At 46.7% G+C, this 15,735-nt stretch overlaps 1 long non-coding RNA gene across 1 annotated transcript; it reads right to left on the reverse strand.

Moving 5' to 3' along the window:
• Nucleotides 1-2,743: 2,743 nt before the first annotated feature.
• Nucleotides 2,744-3,247, reverse strand: LOC120888631 (uncharacterized). The gene is made up of 2 exons (XR_005732322.2): nucleotides 3,010-3,247; nucleotides 2,744-2,879 (listed from the first exon to the last, which is right to left on the reverse strand). It is a non-coding gene; the product is annotated as an uncharacterized LOC120888631 (long non-coding RNA).
• Nucleotides 3,248-15,735: the final 12,488 nt, after the last annotated feature.

Raw genomic sequence — 15,735 nt, forward strand, 5'->3', positions numbered from 1 at the left:
TAAAAAGTGTTCCAAATTGGGTTCTGGAGAAGTAGACTGAAATAGAGATTGAAATACAGGGGACTTATTGGAAAGAGGTCTCAGGACCATCAGCTATGGTGAAAGGGAAGGAAGTAAGATCAGATAGAGGGAAGAGTTGGGCTGAAATACAGTCTAACAAGGATTTCAATAAACCCTAGCCAGGAACTCTGAAACCAGGATGGCCTTTGGATTGTCCTGAATTGAGATGAGGAAGACTGGCTTTTCTATTTCTACATCAGATAGTCATTGAATGCAGTCTTCACAAGAAAATGTGACCTTGATGTGACCTTGAACTAGGCTGTTCTTTTCAGCAAAGAGCAAATGGGACTAGGAAGTGTTTCTTCACATTTTGGGTAACTGGGCAAGCCCTTTGGCAGTGGACCACTCTGGCCTGGGGGGATTTAGAAGAGTCCCAGACTCTTTGCGGCTCTGGGGGTAAGGGATAGCAACTGTTTCTGAAACTACCTCCTGAAGAGGCTGTCTCCAGCCTCCCCAGCTATGAACCATCTGTTTTCTTCCAAAAATTATCTTGAGCTTCCCCACTAGAGGGTGCTACTTCCCTATAGGGATGGGCTTGAGCGAACTGGCCTCCTACCCTCTATCTCTGTGATGCTGACAAATCCAACAAGGTTCCCAAGCCCCTGCTATTGAGGGCACCTGGTGGTATTCACCTTTCCTCATGCTCTGGGGCTTCCTGGGCCACCTCCAGAGGAGTCTCAACGATAGGAATAGCTGACACACACCTCAGCCAGGGGCCTTCCAAGTCAGAGATCTGTGCCTGGGGCCAGTGAGCACCATCCATGCTGGCAGTGAGAGGGGCTGCAGGTTCCTTTTGAAGCCCAGCTGACTAGTGCTTTCTAAGTACCCAGACACACCCTGAGCTCAGTGCTGGGGACAGAGCAATAAGAGTCACTGCCCCCAAGAAAGACACAGTCCAATAGGAAAAGACAGACCCACAAACAGATTACAAGGCAGTAACAGTAGAAACCACAAAATGTTAACAGTTAACAGCATAAATTGCTGGGTCCTTGGCTTCTTGGATGACCTTGCGCAAGTTACTTAATGTTTTTGAGCCTCAGTTGCTTTCTCTATAAAATGGCAACAATGATTGTAGCTACCTCATAGCCTTGCTGTTCTGCCTTGTTCCACATAAAGTATTAAATTACACTACCCATCAATCATAAAAGCTAGCCAGCTTCACTACTGGGCTGCAGTGTGGAGGAATTGTTACAAATAAATTTTCGCCAAGGAGGTGACTTTGTCTCCATGCTTGACCACTGATCCTGGCTGTCCCCAATCTGATCTCTTTGTCCCACAACTCCCACCTCTGGATCTCAGCCTCTGCTGCTAGGGACTGTTGCTGCTTGAATATCTTTGAGAACTGGAGGAAGTGTCATTGGGCCATCTGGCCACCAGGGGACAGGTGTGCCACTTAATAAACCAAATTGGCCCCAGCTGAATCAGTCCTGCCTGGGAAGAACATTTTCAGGAAAGAGATGGGAAGGTAGGAAGGTAAATCTGAAATACACAGAAGTGTAGTAACTACTGCCCCAGGCCTCTTTCTTTGCAAGCTTCAGCCCACCTCTCAGTAAAAAGCTACCACCGAAACTACTACACAGGTATCACTGACGCTAATTAATGTCAGTATTTTCTGGTAAAGGAAGAGAGGCTTGTGCTTACAGAAAGGAAAACTAATACAGATTTCAAGAATCAGGTTGGGGGTGGGGTTTTGGCTCAATGGTAGAGTGCTTGCCTAGCATGCATGAGGCCCTGGGTTCGATCCTCAACACTACAAATAAATAAATAAAAGTTCATCAAAAACTAATAAAAATTTTTTTAAAAAAGAATCAGTTTGGATCTATTATCTGGCATATCATGGTTCCTCATTCATTTATCCCAGAATTTAGTAGAACCTGCTCCTTTGGAGCACCCGCGCATCCCAGTGTCATCTTTCCTGGGTCCTGGTCACTGTTTTAGATGTTAGAACTCAAGTCCCCACTGTGTCCACCTACTCCCAGCTCTCTGAGCATGCATCTCAGGCCCTGCCTCTAGATCAGCAGCTCTCAAATGTTTTGGTCTTAGGATCCTTTTACTTTCCTAAAAAAATAAGGACTTCTTTTTATGTAGGTTATATCTAGCAATATTTACCATGTTCAAAATTAAAACTGAAAACATTGTTAAGATGTGTTTATTAATTTTCTTTTTCAGTACTGGGGATTGAACTCAGGGGTGCTCTACCACTGAGCTACATTCTCAACCCTTTTTATTTTTTATTTTGAGACAGCGTCTTACTAAATTGCCCAGGTTAGTATCCAATTTGCGTTCCTCCTGCCTCGGCCTTCTGAATCGCTGGAGGTATTTATTAAATTTTTTTATCTGGCATATGTATTAATTTTTTTTAAATAAACAATATCAAACCTAGTAGAAGCCAGGCACAATGGTGCATGACTGTAATCCCAGCAGCTCAGGAAGCTGAGACATGAGGATTGTGAGTTCAAAGCCAGTCTCATCAACGGCCAGGCACTAAGCAACTCAGTGAGACCCTGTCTCTAAATAAAATACAAAATAAGGCTGGGGATGTGGTTCAGTGATCAAGTGCCTGTGAGTTCAATTCCCAGTACCCTCTCCCCAAAAAAATCTATTAGAAGTTAACATCAACACAATTTTTTTTTTATTAAAATGACCATTCTTCAAAGGAGAACTGATTAAACAACAGAGGGTATTGCTTTGCAAATCTTTTTAATGTCTGGCTTAGTAGGAGACAACTAGATTCTCTATCAGCTTCTGCATTCAAGCTGGTTTGATATCATAGGTCGTCATGGAGCCTCTGGAAAATTCCACCGTATACTTGTGAGAAACTGAGAGTGATAAAGGCAAATAATATCTTAGTATTATTTTGAAAATAGTTTGGATCGTGCAGATTCCCCTGAAGGGTCTCAGGGATCCACATGGGTCTGCAGACTAAACTCTGAAACCCACGCTACCTACCTTTCTACTTGTTGTTTTCTTGGCCCCAAATGCCCTTGCATGGTTCCTTCAGTTTTCTCAATGAGACTAACTCCTACTGATCAGGCTTAAATTTCCAGCTCGGCCTTGATGTCTTTCATGAACTCTCCCCTGACCTTCACCACTCTCTACCCTCTGCTTGCCCCATTTGGGTAGAACTATGCTCTCTATTCTAGAATGAAGTACATTGTGTGTTTTAAATTTCTGTTTACCAGACTGGAACAAAGTAGGGATTCCATAGATGTAGCTGAATACATGGATGGATGATTGAATATGACACAATGTACTAACCACTTACTTCTGTTAGCATCTCAAAGATCTGGTCTTGGCAATAAATGTTAAGTTTAAAAAGTTAGTTCTGTCAGGGGAGCTAGGGTTGTGTGCTCAGTGGTAGAGTGCTTGGCTAGCACATGTGAGGCCCTGGGTTCTATTCTCAGCATCACATATAAATAACTAAAAAATAAAGAGACATTGACAATTAAAAATAAAATTAAAAAAAGTTAGTTCTGTCACAGTCCCCGCTAGAAAATGAATGCAAACAGACTTATGCAAATGCAAACCCTTCCCTTGAACTTTGGAAACTGATAAGTTCATGTGGCTTCAGAACCCACATGCTAACTCCCTCTTCCTAAAGTATGGGCCATATCTCCCTCATTCCTTGGTCCAATTTGCTTTTGGGGCCAAAATGCAGAACTTAGCACTTATCCCTACTGACATTTATTTGATTTGATTTATGCCCCCATTAGCCTATTCAAATCTTTTGAATCCTCTTTTTGTTACTCAATATTCTCACTATCTCTTCTGGCCTTGTATCTTCCAAAATTTAGGTCTGTAAACCCAAGTTCATAGTTGATGAAGATAGACGCAAAGATTATCTAACCCTCCTGCAGATCGACCTTAGCAAATTACCCAGAAACTTTTTTTTTTTTTTCCTTTGGTACCAGTGATTGAACCCAGGCATGTATCACTATGCCTGGCTCAGAAACTCTTTTGTTCAGTGTTGAAGACCCAGCCGGTAAGGAAGGGAAAGAAGTGGGTAATGAGAGGTTGTCTCCTATGAAGGGAGCAGTTGGAAAGATTGGGTCATTCACAGGAATGTGGGGGAACTTGTCAGTGCTTCTCAGGACACAATATTCCACCCCAAGTCTGAAGAGATTCCTGCAGAATTAGACCAGATCTGAGCCCAGGGTTATCTGATCTAGGGAATGCAGGAAGGGGTGGATCAAGTATCAAATTCCAAGCTGGATTGTTCTGCAAATTCCATCTGAGCTGGACTCAGGGAAGGAGACATGACCTCCTAGATCCTGGTTGCTGAAAGAAGGAAGACGGGGAGAAGTTCCAGTCAGCATTGGGGATGGTAAGCAGAATGCTTCTTAGGCATCCAGACCTTGAAGGGGAATGGAGAAATCTTACATAGCCACCTGACAGCCCTCAGTTGTCCTCATGGGTTCTTCCTTCTGCTCTTTTCACTTGTGCTCAGAGTCTACATGCAAAGGCCTGTGCCACCATGACGCCAATCCATCTAAGACTCCTGCAGACATCTGTGAACATCTGTGGCCTCTGGGCTGAGGCCAGGGCAGGTGCCCAAAACTTGGTCAGTGTCTGGTTAGTGCCATTTCTCCCACCGTCTAACAGGATGGCCTGATAGATGGAGCTATCTTGATCAGAGACTATCAGAAAAGGCTTGGCCTTCGCACCTCCAGTCCCACTGATTTAAATTTCTTATTCTACACAGAAGCCGAGAAGAGTCACAGGATAGATTATGAAGCAGCCCTGGGTGATAAAGAGTGGATGGGGGAAGAAGTGATAAAGGGAAAGGGGGAGAAGCTAGCTTCACTTCCTCTCTGATAGGGACCCCACCCCAAGAGGCTCCCTGCCTTAGGCTGTGTTTACAGGAAAAGCCTGAGGTGGCTGAGGAGGGGATGGGGAGGATAATACATAGGGTATCAGTGGCTTCTGTTGTCCTTGCCCTGGAAGATGACTGTTCATTGTTTGTTCATTCACTCAGCAAATACCAACCACAACTCCTCCTACTACAGGCCCAGTGCAATGCTAGGCTGTGAGGGCCACAAAGGCAAATTAAGCTCTGCAGCTATTCCACTTTCCTGTCCACCTTAAGCAAAGCAGCCAATTAGAGAGTAAGGGCATGGACTTCAAGAATAGGTCATCTCAGCTGGGCACCATAGTGCATGTCTGTAATCCCCATGACTCAGGAGGCTATCAAGTTCAAGGCCAATGTCAGCAATTTAGCAAGGCCCTTAACAACAAAATAAATAATTAAAAGGGCTGGGGGTGTAACTTAGTGGTAAATCACTCCTGGCACTCCTAGGTTCAATCTCTAGTACCAAAAAAGAAAGAAAGAAAGAAAGAAAGAAAGAAAGAAAGAAAGAAAGAAAGAAAGAAAGAAAGAAAGAAAGAAAAGCCCAGGTCATCCCAAATCCAGGTAGTGTCTCTCATTGGCTGGGTAACTTCAGGGGAAATGGTTTGAGCTCTCTGGGCCTCTGTTTCCTCATCCATGAATGACAACATAAAGTCTTTGTAAAGATAACACCAGGGAAGGCTTGCAGCAAGCCTCCTGACAGGGCCTTGTCGAGGAGTAACAGTTAAGAATAAGAGAGATATCAGGCCCACTGCACATACCTGTAATCCCAGCTACTGGAGGAGGCTCAGGCAGGAGAATCACAAGTTCACTAAATTGCTGGTGTCTGAGCAACTTAGGGAGACCCTGTCTCAAATAAAATATAGAAAGGGCTGGGGATATGACTCAATCATGAAGCACTCCTGGGTTTAATCCCCAGTACAAAACACAAACAAAACAAGAGCAGCAGACACTGTATCCAGGAGCAGGCTGATTCTTACCTGTACTCTGTGTCTCTCTTCTGTGAATTGAAGATGATAGTGGTACTTTACTCAAAGGTATGAAGACTAAATTTGTTAATATATAGGTTTTTTAAAAATTTTTTTTATTTGTAGATGGACATAATACCTTTATTTAATATATTCATTTTCATGTGGCGCTGAGAAGCGAACCCAGTGCCTCACACATGCCAGGCAAGCACTCTACCACTGAGTCACATCCCCAACCCTGTTAATATAGAGTTTTTAAAATTGTGCCTGCCTGTTGCTAAGTGCTGAACAAATATTAGCCTTTATTATTATCTCTTCATCATCTTCTGGGGGTCCCAACTTCTATCCAGACTTGGTCTTCCTTAGAACCAGCCCCACCCCCACACCCAAGCCAGGTTGGAGGAGATAGGAGTTGGAAGCTGGCACCCCAATGAGGTTCAAAAGCTGGGCTACACTCCATGCTGGTCTATGGTGTTTCCAACCCTGCTCAGTTCCCCAGTTCCAAGGGGTGATACGGGCAGCTTCTAAGGAGGCAGGAGACCTGGTGGTGGAGAGTGCTGAGGCTGAGGGTGTCTAGTGCGGGGGCACCATCATCTCAGTTCCATTATCTCCTCCTGCAAAGCCTTCTCCACCCATCAACTCCCAACCGAGATTACAGACCCGCAACTGTCTCCAACTGCTCTGATTCAGGGATAAGGCTGGACCCCCGTCCCCAGTGCCACAGACCCCATGGCCACCCCTCCCCATGCCACTCATTGACAGGAGTCTGCCTTCCTCTCTGGGAGCAGGGGCACCCCAGAGCCTCCTTGAACCAGGTGTAACCAGGAGAACCCAGGCATCTGTCCGGAAATGGCAATATTGGGGGTCTTCCTATCTCGGCCTCGCTGCTGGTCTCCAGGCTGCTTCCGCAGTGTCTCCTTCTCTCTTAAGCTGACTTTCCCCCACCTCAGAGCCCTGAAGCTGCACACCTGGTCCCACATCAGATAACCCAACCACAGCTCCCAGCAGCCCCTCCTCGCCCCTCATCCTCTTCCTCCCCTGCCTCCCCCCTTTCTATCTCCTTGAACCAGGGCCAGGGGAGGGGGGCACCCAAAGCCCTGCTGGGGAATGAGGGTGTGAGAGACAACCCTTCCTACCCCCAGCATGTGTGTGCTGCAAACACACACACACACACACACACAATGGAAACTATACCCCTGTGCCTAGTCGGAAACAGTGATAGGGGAGGGACCAGGACCAGGCCTTGAGATGCTAGGAAAATCCAGTCTGACAAAGTGAGGAGGTGGGGGGGTCTCAGAAAGGTATAGCCTCTGGGGCTGGGAGTTCTGCCATTTCCTGTTTCTAGGCAAAGAGAAGCTTCTTCCCCTTTTCCAGTGCTTCCTGCTTGTATGAGGTCATATCTAGTCTGAGGACTAGAGGCCTTCCCAGTAGGACCCTCCTCAGGCCAGGGTCTGGGTTAGGGAGACGGGTAGGTATGATCTGGACCAGCCCCAGCCTCCCATGGAAGCCACAGAGGGGTGATGGTGGCCGCAGAAGAGGAGTTGAGACAGGGCATGTTGACAGCTGTGTAAGGCACCGTGGGAAGGGGAGTTGTGGGTCCTAGGAAGAGGGAGGGGGACAAAGACTAGTGGGTGCCTGGGAGCTGGGGCTGGAGGTTTTAATGCCTCTTGACAACAAATGAATCATAGGCAAATGATGTGGAAATGATGTCGTAAATAAAGATGTGTTATTTCAAGGTTTCAGTGTGTCATTGTAGGAAGAGAAGAGAGTGGGGGAAGAGTTAGAGGCTGTCCAGGCCGGATGGTGCCTGTAGGTGGGGGCTCAGGTAGAGTTCCTGTGGGGAGTGATGGAAGTAATGGCCCACTCACATGTCATGTCACCTTCAGGGCGATGTGAAACAGCAGGTGGCCGACCACAGCCCACCAGCCCTCCCCCCAGAGCACATAGACCTCACATCCTCTCAGCATCTTGGTGATTCCCCCCAACCCTCCCCAACCTCGCTGTGGCCACTCCTACAGACACGTAGCACACCAGCACACCGTTCCTCCTGGGCCTGCTCTCCACATCCTGGACCCTGTCCCTTTACTCTTAGGCTATGGCTTTGTCCTCGGCAGTAGCAGAGGAGACAACAGAGCTCTAGGAGCCTGGCAGGGAATGGGGTGGGGGTGAGCACCAGGCCATTGCCCCCACCACAGGCTTTCTTCCATCAGGAGCAGTGCTGAGCCAATACTCACAGCGACACAGCCCATGGACTGAGCTCAGGAAGCCGACTTGCTAGATAAATGAACATGTGATCTCTCAAGGTTGTCAGGGACCTCCTCATAGCCAAGTCTAAGCTTTAGGTGAGACTTTGTCCCTGCTTTCCACAATGTTAACAATTATTAAATGATAGAAAAACATGTATACTCAGCCAGGCTCCGTGGCGTACAACTGTAATACCAATGGCTCTGGAGGCTGAGACTGGAAGGTTGAAAGTTCAAAGCCAGCCTCAGCAGTGGCAAGGTGCTAAGCAACTCAGCGAAACCCTGCCTCTAAATAAAATACAAAATAGGGCTGGGGATGTGGCTCAGTGATCAAGTACCCCTGAGTTCAATCCCTTGTACCAAGAAAGAAAGAAAGAAAGAAAGAAAGAAAAACATGTATACTCATACCAGCCTACATAATCACTACCTGTTATGCTTATTTCCTTTTAATTTTTTTCTTCTGTTCATGTTTTTAAATTTAGTTACCATCACTGGGCATGCACAAATCTATATTTTCTTTGATACTCTTACATTCATAAACATCTTTTTAACAGCTTCATAATTTTCTGTTAAGTGGAAATACCATGATTTATCTCACAATTTTCCAATTGTAGGTGTTAAAATTATTTCTGATTTTCCATATTACAAAGAGTGTGATGGTAAATGTCATTATGCACGTATTTTGCCCCCTTCCCTAATTTTTTTAACTAGAGAAATCTACTTTAAGATATGCTGGATGGGGTATTGGGCAAAGAATAAAAACATTTTATAGCTCTTACTATAGATAGATTGAGATATATAGATATATGTCTATATCTATAGGTATATAAATACTGTCAAGTTGACTTCAAAAGCAGTTATGCCATCACTGACAGTAGGCACACTTCACCATTTTCTCACTGAATGAGAGATGTCTATTATGGTTCATTTATTTTTACCTTTTAAAATGCTCTTGAGGAGCCAGGTACACTGGTGCCCACCTGTAATATCAGTGACTCAGGAGGCTGAGGCAGGAGAATTGCAAGTTCAAAGCCAGTCTCAGCCAATTAGAAAAGCCCTAAGCAACTTAGTGAGACCCTGTCTCACATTGAAAAAATTAAAATAAAAAAGGGCTGGGGATGTGGCTCAGAGATTAAGCACCTTTGGGTTCAATCCCCAGTACCAAAAAAAAAAAAAAAAAAAAAAAGTTCCTGGAGTACTGGGACTCAAATCCAAGTACACAAGGCAAGCACTCTACTACTCAGCTACATCCTCTGTCCTTTTTATTTTATTTTGAGACAGGGTCTTGCTAAGTTGCCCAGGCTAGTCTTGAACTTGCAATCCTCCTACCTCAGCTTCCTGAGTCTCCGAGGCTGTAGATGTGCACCACCATGCCAGTCCAATTTCTGGGTCTTTCCTTGTCTTTTCCCCTCTTCTGAACTCCAGATGGTAACTGTCTGTTTCACATCTTCTAAATGCCCCACTAGCACTTCAAAATTTACCTGTCCACAGCTTGATTCTGCGTTTCCCTCCAAATTTGCTTCTCCTCCCATATGTCCTAACTCTGTTACCTGAATGCCTTTGGATCTTGGGTTGTTTGAGAAAAAGGAGGTAGAAGCATTGAAGAGGAAGCAGGATTCTATTAACCTTCGACTCAGAGGAAGAGGCCTGGGAAGATGGGGAGAATGCTAGCTTTATGGTTAATGCAAGATGCCACTGTGAGTTGGGTGCAGTGGTGCACACGTGTAATCCCAGTGGTTTGGGAGTCTTGAGGCAGGAGGATTGCAAATTCAAAGCTAGCCTCAGAAATGTAGCAAGGCCCTAAGCAACCCTGTCTCAAAACAACAACAACAACAACAACAACAAAAAACAGCTGGGGATGTGGCCCAGTGGTTAAGCACTTGGGTTCAATCTTCAGCAGGGAGGTGGGGTGGGGGGAATGCTGCTGTTGATATGGGACAAAAGGACAGTAAGTGTAATGATGAATGATTGATTGGTTTGGGAAGGTGGTGGCTACTTCAAAAGGAAATAAAATGCTAATACTGCTAGGACACTTCCCCTCCTCAGTCACCAGTTGCCAAGGTCACCTGCTGCAGGGAATTGTTCCTCCCAAAAAGGAGCTGTTACTGAGTACCTCCTGGATGGCTCCCTTCCTTTCTGGGAAAATATGCAAAATAAAGAAAGGTATCCCCTGGGCAGCTCCTCTGGTAGTCAAGGTAAGAGGAAGAGGGGTCAGGAGAGGAAAGGAAACCTAAGATCTATGAAAGGAATAAGACACTAGCCTCTCTCTCTCTCTCTCTCTGTTCTGTCATTTATTTTTTGGTGCCAGGGATGGAACTCAGGGGCACCCACTGAGCCACATCCCCAGCCCTATTTTGTATTTTATTTAGAGACAAGGTCTTAGTGTTGCTTAGTACTTTGCTTTTGCTGAGGCTGGCTTTGAACTTCCAATCCTCCTATCTCAGCCTCCTGAGCTGCTGCGATTATAAGCATGCGCCACAATGCCCAGCCTAATTTAATCTATTTATTTTTACTTTTTGGGGGATGGCTACTAAAAAAACTTAAAATTGCATGGGCCTCATACTCTGTTTCTACTGGATAGGGCTGGTCTAGACTCTTCCAGAAGATGAAACCTGGGGCTACAAGCGGAGAAAGCAATGGCCAGATGCAGGTTCAACCCCCACTGGAATTGTGGGCAAACTGAAGTGCCAACCAGAGTGGCCTGTCTCCCAGGCCAAGCAAAGCAACATTTTCTGAATAATTCCTTCAAGACTTGACTTCATGCCATCCTCTAAGCTGGGCCTCTAAGCTCTCCTGACCTTGTCCTACAGATGCCCTGTTCTTCTTCTGGAGAAATAGTCTCCAAGGACCACTTAGAGTGTTGAGTCACCTCATCTCAATAGCTGACCAGGAGGTGCATATTCTTCTTGGGCCAGGCCCTGAAATCTTTTCCCGGAGCAACTCTCCTCCTCGATATTGGGCTCAGGCTCAGCCCACCTAAAGGGTGATAAATAGAGGGAGGCTCAACTTGACCTGGTCCTCCAGGTACTCTGCTTTAGTATTCAGCACGTTTTGTGTTCCAATTTCTAAAGCCTTAAAACTATCTTATTGTCCCACTGACAGGGAAAAAGAAAGAGAACATGAGGAGGGAAGGGTTGGGGGGGTTCTCATCTCATTCGCCCTTTCTCGTGCCCCAGCTAAACCGTAGCGGGGCACAGAGGAGGGGCCTAGTCTGTGGGCCAGCCCTCCCTCTCTGTGCCTAGCAGACTCCACCTCTCCCAGGTCCTGGCTGTGATCCGAAGGCCCCAGGCAAGGGGGGGAGGGGCAACCACTCCTACTTTCCCAGCAGCTGCCACTGCCTCTTCCTGTTTTGCTAAAACTCTGGCTTTGGACCCAAGGGGGAGGGGGAAGTCGCCTGTAGCTCCCGCCCCCCCAAAGGTCAACTTCATCCCCCGGGGTCCTCTTAGTTAGTTATTTATAGCCCCCCTAGGCCCTGCTGAGGAGCTGGCGCTCTCCTCCCTCCTATGTCAGCAGCTGTGGCCATCGCCCCAGGGATGCAGCCAGATGTGCAGATCACTCCAGATGTGTAGTGCCAAGATTTGGAAGAGGACACCAGGTCCTTTGTGAAGTTCATATGGCATCCCCTGCAGCCTGGCCCAGGCGTCTCTTGACTCCGAGACCATACCTGAGTATCTTAGGAGGCTGAAAGAAGTTTGAACTTATTTTCCCTTTTTCCAGCGCCTGGTCAGGCTATCTAGTCAGCTAGGATGACACCAAACTGATTGGATTCATTTGCATAAATTAGGTCAGTGCTCACTTTGAAACTTAATTTGTAAAGAAACAGGCTTAGAGAGATAGAAGAGACAGGACACTTTCTTCTACTCCCAATGTTGGCATCTGAGCTCTATCTCTAACAGAGCCCAGCTTGCGTCAGGCACTGTGCTAAGCACTGCATGTCCTGGTCTCAGCAACCCTCCCAGCAACCCTAATACGGCAAGCCCTTCATACCCTCATCTGCAGAGGAGAAAATCAAGCCTCCCCCAGGTTAAATAATGTGCCTAAGATTACACAGTGGGGAAGTGACAAACTCCAGCCCTGGCCACAGACTCCTAATACTTGTTCTTTGCCACAATGAACACCACCTCCCTGGTCCATTCCTCTGCAAGTTTTTAAACGACCTCCTGAAAGCTCAGAGCCCTGCAGCCCAGCCTCAGGGGCTGCCCAAGGGGAAGATGTGCAGTCTGCACCTTGTGGGCTTGCTCTGCCTTCCTATCCCTGGTCATCCAGGCCAAGCTGGAGTGAGGGATCCAATGGGGTAGAGACGTGTAGAATTGGTTTCCTCTGATATCCAGCACCCAGAAGGCAGGTGAAAGCAGAATCCCTGCCTCAGTAGACAGTGGCCTGTCAGGTCCCTTCTAATGGGAAACACCGTGTCCTCTGCAGCCTGTGCTGTTGGAGTCCCTGGTTGGACAGTTGTCAGTACTCCAGATTATTTTCTTAGACTGCACCCTGCCCCCCAAAAGACAATGAATTCCTGCATGGCAGAGACTGTGGCTTATTTTGTCTTTGTATTCAGGAGCCTGGCAATGGTGTCTGGTCCAGAATAGGGACTCAATAAATATGAGCTGATGAAGAGGAATGTGCTGAATCCTGCCATCTCAGCAAGGACACCCCCTCTTGAGCTTAGCCACCTTCAAGCGCATTTCACCCTTATCTCAGCTCCTTGCTCTTTTTGCGGCCTCCTCTCCCCTGACACACAGAGGCATAATCCAAACCACCCTAAAAGACACTCCTAGGGGAAATGAGTGAGTATTCTTTGGCCAGGACCTTCTCAATGGTCTCTCCTGGAGATTCCAGGGGCCATATATTCATGCATTCAAAGAGGAACCATTGAGATTTGTAGCAGAATGGAATCCTGCCCACCAACCAATACAGTCATTGGGGCAACAGAGGGTCATGCTGGGGGATATGGCAAGTGGTGGACCACTTCATCCCTGCAGGGGCCCACTGGAGCAAATAATCATGATCTGGCTGCAGAAAGGCATTTTGCAACTCAGATGAATTTCTTCTCGTTCACGATTAGAGCATGGCCCAGTGGCTGCCTCCCTGACCATAATCTCAGCTGGCACAGGCATCTCCGGGCTGGGCCACCAGGCTTCGTTCGGAAGGAGCACTGACCTAGAAGCTGGGAGGCCTAAGTTCTCTGCCTGCTCCTATCTCTGATTAACTGTGTCATCTCTGGCAAGCTATTTCTTCCTGTGTCCTCAGTTTCTTCTCCTGTAAGAGAAGTGATTTGGATTAGATCAAGGAGCTCCAAACCTGACCATGCCTTGGAATGACCTGGGGAGTTGCAGAGTCAGATTGCTTCTGTGATGGGGCCCCAGGAAGCTGTTTTTCACAGGTTTTCTTAAGTAGTTCTGTTAGGTTTGGGGGATCCTAAAAACTAGATAATCTTATAAATCACCTGCAACTCTTGAAAGTAAACAGAATGGTCCCATGTCAAGGTTCTGCTGCTGTGGGGTTTTATCAGAGGGCAGGTGGTGGGTAGTTTATTTTATCCATCTATCTATCTATCTATCTATCTATCTATCTATCTATCTATCTATCTATCTACCTACCTACCAGGGATTATACCCAGAGGCACTTAACCACTGAGACACATTTCCCAGCCTGGGTAGTTTTTTTTTTTGTTGTTGTTGTTATTATCACCATCATTAATGTTATCATTATTATTACTTTGCTGCTATTCTAGTGTCACAGAGGGATGTGGTGATGCCCCATCTTGTGGGTTCAGCCATGAACAAGGCCCTGGCCTAAGGGGGTCTTGGGTTACTTCAGGGTTTGGAGTGGGCTTTGGAGAGGAGGGAAGGGTGGGAAGGGCCTTCTTTGGTGGGTGGAGCCTCTTGGCAAGGAACTTCTGCTTTCCCTCTCTCCTGGGTGGAGTTTGGCTAGATGGGCTTTGGCACCAACCTCTGGTGCTGAGAGAGTCTCTCCCCACCCATGTCCCTCCCCCATTTCCCAGCTAGCTGCTCAGCTCTGGGGACTGCCCCTTCTACCCTTCCTTTCCTGACTTCCTCCCCAGGTTCCCTGGAGCCCTTGCCAACCTCATTCTTGAGCCTGCTAATCTGTCTGCCACCCCTCTGCTTCCTTGCCTCGCCCTTGCACATGCCATTCTCCCTACCTGGAATGTCACCCCCCTGTTCTCCCTGCACTGATTCACATTTCTGGGTTCCTTCAAAATCCAGCTCAACATTCGCCCACTTCATCCAGGACCTGTTCTGCCTTGATCTGCTCAGCTCTCTCCTCTTTGTCATAGGCTTATTTACACTTAGAATAACAGAATCAGAAAATGGCTATAGACTCAAGAAAAATAAGTAGGGATGATCTAAATCAACCCCCTTCCTGTGGTAGATGAGAAAATGCAGGACTAGAGAGGCTGTGACTTGGCTAAGATCACCCAGATTGCGAGATTTCTTGAATAGTTGGCTTTGTAAGAGGGTTTCAAGTATATTCTATGTTTGTTTGGTTTCCTCAACACATCGTGATTAATATGAGGGCAGCGGCTGTGTTTGTGTTTTTATCTTTAATGTTCTTTATACCCATACTCTGGGGAGGGCTGTGTGTGTGTGTGTGTGTGTGTGTGTGTGTGAGAGAGAGAGAGAGAGAGAGAGAGAGAGAGAGAGAGAGAGAGAGAGAGAGAGACATCGAGGAGCTAGAGTAATTATATTTCACATGGTATCAGGGCAAAAATTCTACTACTACTCATAGTGGTGCTGTTTAGCCACATAGAGACACCAAAAAACAAAGCAAAAAACAGTGGTACAAAATTTTGCATATATTATTCGTATAATTTCAGACCAGCTCTGTGGGGTAGATAGCCAAGATATTGCTATTACACAGAAAACTTAGATTTAGGTATCACTCAAGCTAGGCGTGGTAGCTCATGCCTGTAATTCCAGCTACTGGGGATGCAGAGGTAGGAGGATCATAAGTTTGAGGCCAACTTGAACAACTTAGCGAGACTGTTTTAAAATTTAAAAAGGGCTGGGATGTAGCTCAGTGATAGAGTGCCATTGGGTTTAATCTCTAGAAACAAACAAACAAAAAGATATCACCCAGGAGGTTTATGGCAGAACTGAGTGTAGAACTCGGGCTCCCTGACTTCCAATCCAGGGCCCTGATACCCACAATGCCTCTCTCCTGGCTCTTTCCTTATGTGCTTGGATGTAGTTATCAAGGTAGTGACCTCTGTCATCTTTTTCATTGGCTGTACCTTTTTCATTTTGGGGTTGAAGAGACCCTGTCTTTGACTTCCTGCCCCTCCCCATCCTGTCCCAGTGCTTTCTCCTCATGTCCCCCCACCACACTGCTGGCACCTAGACACATACAAGCTTACTCAGAACTGCAGGTGTCTAGGGCAACAGACCACAGGGTAAACCACACCACCTTTGTTGACTCTAAAGGAGGTAAGGGCACGCCGGGGGAAGGGACTTGCTTAGTTCTCCACCAACTCAAGATCCCACGGTCATCTCCCTTGCCAACCTGAGCCATCTAGACTGGCAGCCATGTGCAGCCTCTTCCTGATTTATTCATTCACTTCTGGTCCAGAAGCATGTGGCACCTCTTGTCTTAGACCCTG

This window comes from Ictidomys tridecemlineatus, chromosome 6, assembly GCF_052094955.1.
Source record: "Ictidomys tridecemlineatus isolate mIctTri1 chromosome 6, mIctTri1.hap1, whole genome shotgun sequence".
NCBI lineage: Eukaryota > Metazoa > Chordata > Mammalia > Rodentia > Sciuridae > Ictidomys > Ictidomys tridecemlineatus.